Source organism: Zonotrichia leucophrys, chromosome 13, assembly GCF_028769735.1.
Source record: "Zonotrichia leucophrys gambelii isolate GWCS_2022_RI chromosome 13, RI_Zleu_2.0, whole genome shotgun sequence".
NCBI classification, from domain to species: Eukaryota; Metazoa; Chordata; class Aves; order Passeriformes; family Passerellidae; genus Zonotrichia; species Zonotrichia leucophrys.
In genome coordinates, this window is record NC_088183.1 from 8,893,548 (window position 1) to 8,899,787 (window position 6,240).

A 6,240-nucleotide genomic window follows, 5' to 3' on the forward strand; every position below is an offset into this window, starting at 1 on the left:
TTACTGGATTTATGACCATGCCTCCACACCATCAGAAACCCCACAACCACCAGTGAGGGACAGCACATCCTGCTGTCATCCATGCAGTATTTTACCAAGGAAAACACTCAGCAATGCCTTGTGGTGGTGATTTAATGAAAAGCTGTGAATATTTCACAAGCAGGGTAGCAGATGTTTGCCATACCCCAACCCAGAAATTAGGAATGCACAGAAGGTGAGCAGAGCCACCTACAAGTTCAGAAAATTACCATGTGCAAATACGACTGCTTTGCTCCAAAATCACCAGTTTCTGATGACAGCCCTCACCTGTACTGTTGCCTACAGAAACTCAAAGAATCATAGAATCATTATGGTTGGAAAAGACCTCCAAGATATATAAAACATTTGGCTGAATAACCCCCATGCCCACTAAACCATACTGCTAAGTGTCACAGTTACTCATTTTTTCAACACTTCCAGAGACTACCCTGGGCAGCCTCTTCCAGCATTTAACCACTCCCTCAGTGAAGAAATCTTTCCTAATATCCAGCCTGAGCCTGCCCTGGTGCAGCCTGAGGCCATTTCCCCTTGTCCAGTTGCTGGTTGCCTGGGAGAAGAGACCAATCCCCCAAACCTCTTTCCGGCAGTTCTGCGCGCAGCCGGGTCTCCCTCGAGCCATCTTCTTCTCAGGACTAAACAACTCCATTTCCCTCAGCCCCTTCCCACAGGGCTCGTGCTCCAGACCCTTCATCATCATCATCTGATCACATCCCATCACGTTACCCCACCAAGGAACGTTTTTCTGTGGATGCACTTCCTGCCATCCCTGCGGGTGCAGCTGCAGCCCCAGTGCAGGGAAAGGCTCACTCTCCAAACAAAATTAATTCAAAGGGAACCATTTCCCCAAACAGAGGCTGGGGGGAACCATCAGAAACAAATTAAAATCAAAACAACTTTTCAGCAGGAAACAATGGAACAGATGGAATAATATTTATTACTGGAAACTGCTAAACGTGCCAATTAATTTTGAAGGGGCTTAAGTGGATTAAGCACTTTTTTACTAGAAAATATGAATAAAAAGTCATGAATCACAGCAATACCTTCGGCATTGTCAATGTATTTTTCTGGAAGCCTGTTCGGAAATCAAAGGAAAAAACAAATCCAAAAAGTCTCAAATTGGACAGTAATCTTTCTGTTGCATAAATAGTATCAATGTCCCCATGAGCATGCTCAGAAATATTAGGGGGAAGCAAAAACCTAACCATTGTTTCCACACATCAAGTTGGTAATTTTTGTCTAATCCAGAAAAGCATTTGACAGGGGCCAAAATTAGCCATGTAAGCACTTTGTGATGCTCTAAGCACAGAAAGATTTCTGAGTTCATTTGGATGTTGAAAGCTGTACAGATGATTAAATGCTTAGACAGAGCAGTGTGTAATCCAAGCCTGTTACCACACAGAGGTAGTATTATTAAAAGTAGGAAATTAGAGAGCATCTTTATTTGTTTATCTTAACACAAGAACATGGAAGTCCTTTCCCACAAAAATGTGTAATGTTTAAAATATATTCATCCTACATCCTGTTTTACATGGAGTAAAACATGAATAAAAATATGTAATAATCCAATTCAATTTTAGGAGCACTTAGGGTAAGGGGTTTTTAGTATTTTTACATGCTTGCTTAGAAGCCTTTTATCTACATTGCTTCCTGCCAAAAAGAGAATTGAGAAGTGCCTTTCTGGTAAGGCTAGGAAATCCATTTAATTTTTCCAAAAGGAAATTAAAAATACTTCGCAGCACTGAAATTTGCCCACTGCAAATATTGATTTTGCAAAGGGACATTCTCCTTCAGAACTATCCAGAAACATTCTGCTCAGCTCCACTTATCATCATTGCCTTCCCTTCCTTTCACATTTTATATAACACTTCATGCTTTCTTATGCAAAATTGTCATGTTCCTCCCAAAATAGTGCTATGTTTAGAGAGGTTATAAGGAGTAACTAATAAAATTGTGGTTATTTAAAGAGTACAAGATAAATATGACACACGCGCTTTCACAAATAGAAAGCAGCTGGAAGAAAACTCACAGTGTCAGGGTTATGTGTAAACTCCATTTTCCTATCAAAAATTATGGAAACAGAAAAAGAAGAGAAAAAATTTCAATGTTTGCTTAAACTTGCTTAGACTTATTGCTGCTGATTCTGAATATGGCTCATACAAGAGACAAATTGCTTCATGTTTATAGGCTTTGCTGTTTGGATCTCAGCAAGAAACTTCTGATTTCTTCCTTAGTAGATTCAATCTATTTTCTTTGGCAGATCCATTGCAACTGTGAAAGTATTTTGTCACTGGCTTTTTTTTCTCTAAGTGACCCAAACCCCTGAGATTTTAACCTGTTTATACATGCTGAATAGTTGCTCAGTGGGAATTTTGGCTCTGTGAGGAACCTAAGGCTTTTCACAGAAGAGCATGGTGGTAGTTGAGCTATCTCTGCACAGCCCTTAAACAGGGAATGAGGGGACTCACCTCCAAAAACTGATCCATCCTAAAGGCATTATCTGGGAGGGAAGGAGAAAAACAAACCATAAGTTCAGTTTTATCTTGTTCATTCCCACCTCAGTTCTAAACCTTGCCATCATGCATCAGCCCCAGGAGCCAGCCTTGTGGAAAGGGTTAAAAAAGCCCTCAAGTAATGAGACACGAGCTGCCTCAGGGCACTTCAGCTGCTGAAGTGCAGGTGTCACTTATGGAAACCTCACAAAACACAATCTTTTTCGTACCACCAGTACTGAAGCCCACAAGGAATTGCTCTCACACTTACAACCAGATGCTGCAATCGACCTCACTGAGAGCAGAGGGGGAAGGATCCAGCTCATCTCACACTTGGCTTTCCTCAGGCCGAGGACATTGGAGCCACTCTGCACTCTAGGTGACACTGGCCATGCTGCTGCAGCACCAAGGATTGCAGAGAGGGAGCTGCCCACCTGTCTCCCACAGAAACAGGGAGCCCATTGAGCCAATTTGCTCTTACCTATGGACTCTACCAGCAGCCAAACCCATTCAGTCCTTGTGTATTAAATATTTGACTACTACCTCTCAATGCCTCTACTATAAGGACTTTTTTAAAATTTAAACAGGGCTCATGTTCAGGAAACTCTGGCATCATGGGACATTGCTTATCACCTGCTTTGTCCTCTCTGCCCTCCTTCCAGTAATGGGTGAGCCTACAACCTGTATTTAAACCTCAGGGGTTTAAGTGGTGCTCAGGGGCTGACCCCATGGAGCAATCCATCCTTGTACCCCTCCCTGGGCATCAGGCACAGCAGGGCACAGTGCTGACCTGGGGAGGGAGAGGAGTGCAGGTCAAACATGGTTCAACAGAGTACCAGCATCCAGACATCCCTCACTGGGCACTTTCTGGAGCTTTAATCAGGACTAACATCACTGGTAACCAATAACCCCATTTTCACAGGCCAGTATACCTCCATTTCCAGCCCACTTATACCCCTGTGCCCATGACTTCTCAAAGTTGTGTATGCACCAGGTACAAAGCTGAAATAAATCTTTTCATTTAAAGCAAATTTGATTTTATGTGTCCTGTGGCCCTTTATTACAAAAGGCAGTTCTGTACTGTACCCCTCCTGTGCTGCTCCTGGCTCAGCCCTCCTCCTCCTCCCAGGTGATTTGGGAAGGGAGCAGCATCTCCAGCCCAGGTGCCCAACCATGAAACTTTTGGGCTTGCTCACAGATGTCTCCCCTGTCCAGAGGAGCAGCTCTGTGTGCAATGTTCAAACACCCCAGAATAACATCCTGTTTTTCTCTATCAGTATCTCCTCACTGGATAAAGTATGAGACAGCAGATTTCACAGGAATGAAAGAATTACTCTGGTTGAAAAGGGTAATAATATCCATCAGCATAGGCTAAGATTCAAGATGACATTGCTGCAGAGGCAATAAGACATGAGCTGTTTGCAGCCCACATTTCTTAACCCAGGCACACAGCAAGGAGCAGGGTGAGGAGGAGGAGGAGAGGCTGAAGATGCCCTTCACCCCCTTCTGCCACAATGGGTGTTCACAGCCCCTTTGCTCACATCATTCCCTGTTTTAAAGAAGGAGAAATCCACCACAGAAGCCATGAGTACATGGAGAGAAGCAAAGCAACACGATACTAGTTTGGCTTAGTCCCTGGAGAGGCCCTGTTTTACTAAATTAATAATCTAGTTAGATCTGTTCAGCTTCAGCTTCTTAAGAAACTAATCCAGACAAGCCCAGAAGTACTAATAACATTTCAGTCTGGGCTTGAAGAGAGATTAGAGAACATTTATTTTGCTTCCTATATTTTCTGATTGCTCCTAACCTTTCCCTGCACAAGGATCTAAATTAAGAAATATGAACAAAATGACTAAGTAATAGGGCTTACGTTGAATTAAACTCCACTGAGAAAAAAAAAAATCAAGGCAACCACAGGAAAACTGAATCACTTAACATTCAACAAAATAAATATACAGGAACATGCTGGGCTCTGAATGTAGAAAATTGGAGATTTATAGGTCCATATTTCAAAACTACTGCAATGAACTCCTTCATCTGCCACTTAAATCTTAGCTCCCGGCTCACCTACATCTTATAGAAAACTGTCAGACTTGATTTTTCCTGCTTTGATTGTTTTGGAGGGATTTTTTTGATGCCTCAGCATAAGCATGTTGACCGAGGTCACAGAAACACCCCCTAAGCTGGATTTTTTTAACCATAGAAAAAATCAACTTTCTTATAAAATCCTACGTTTTTTCCTGAAAGCCAACATGAGTATATCAAGGCACAGAAAAGTGGGAAGGCTCAGAAATGCAACTTTGGAATTCAGTTGCTCTGAGTGCTCTGGCCATGCCCAGGCTCAGGGAGAGGGCACTTTGTTACCCACGGGACAACGTGTGAATGGGGGTGCTTGCACAGGAAACACCTCCAGGTGAGAACAGCAAGAGAATAAACCTTCCCCAGGCTCATGGCAGGCAGAACTGGGGTGAGGTGTTTGCTTTAAGCACCAGTGCAAAAATAAATTGTTTAGAAAGTGCCTGGGAATCCATACCAGGAACCGCGAATCCATTATCCACTGTTTGGTCCTGCTCAGATTTATTGGCTGATAAGTGGGCCATGCAAGCAGGTATAAAGCTGTAACAGGATTATATGTGAATGATAAGGAGGGTTTGGTCTCTAAGGAAGCTCAGGGCAGCCCAGGGAAAGGCTCTGGTGATTAATGGCAGGGAAGCACGGCAGGGGCTCGCACAGCGCTTGGCAGCGGGACAAAACGCAAAAGCTGGATGGGGTTGTGTTAGAGACATGAAAACAGAGGTGTGGGGCCAGCTTCACTTGCCCTACAATAGAGTGGGATAAATCATGGCTGTCAGCACCCCCTGAGCCCTGGGGCTCTCATCTCTCTGCTGACCCTCAGTAGGTTTTTGCTTGGCTGGTGCCTCCTCACAGACCTGCACAGAGGAGCTGCAGCTACTGCATTTCATGGGGCCAAACCCACAGTGAGTGTGGCTCCTGCATGCCAAAGGATCAAAGGGTTTGTTGAGGCTATTACACTGATTATGCAAATTTCAAAACTTTAGAAATCCACAATGGGATTTTTTTTTTTTTAAGGAATCAAACAGTGTGATTTTTGTCCCCATAAACTCATAGTACAGGATTGAGGAGCGCTTTCCAGCCCTGATAGAAACAGTTCACCTTTGCTTCCTTGTCCCCACATACCTTGTTTTTCACTGGGAAAGAAACCCAGTCATTTGCTTTGGAACAGAACTGCAATACCTGCATATATATATATATATATGTGTGTGTGTGTGTGTATGTGTGTGTGTGTGTGTGTGTATATATTTATATATACATATACATATACATATACATATACATATACATATACATATACATATACATATACATATACATATACATATACATATACATATATATGTTTAATCATACATTTATAGAATCATTTAGATTAGCAAAGCCCTCTAAGGCCACTGAGTCCATCCCTTAACCCAGCACTGCCCACTCCCCACCACACCATGTCCCCAGGGACTATATCTGCCTGTATTTTAAATCCCTCAAGGGATGGTGACTCCACTGCCCTGGGCATCCCATTCCAATCCTTTCGGTGAAAAAATTTTTCCTAATAATCAATCTAAATATTATTAACATAATCCAAATAATCTAATTATATTAATATTAGAATACTGTGAGCCTATGTCTTGGAAAACAAATG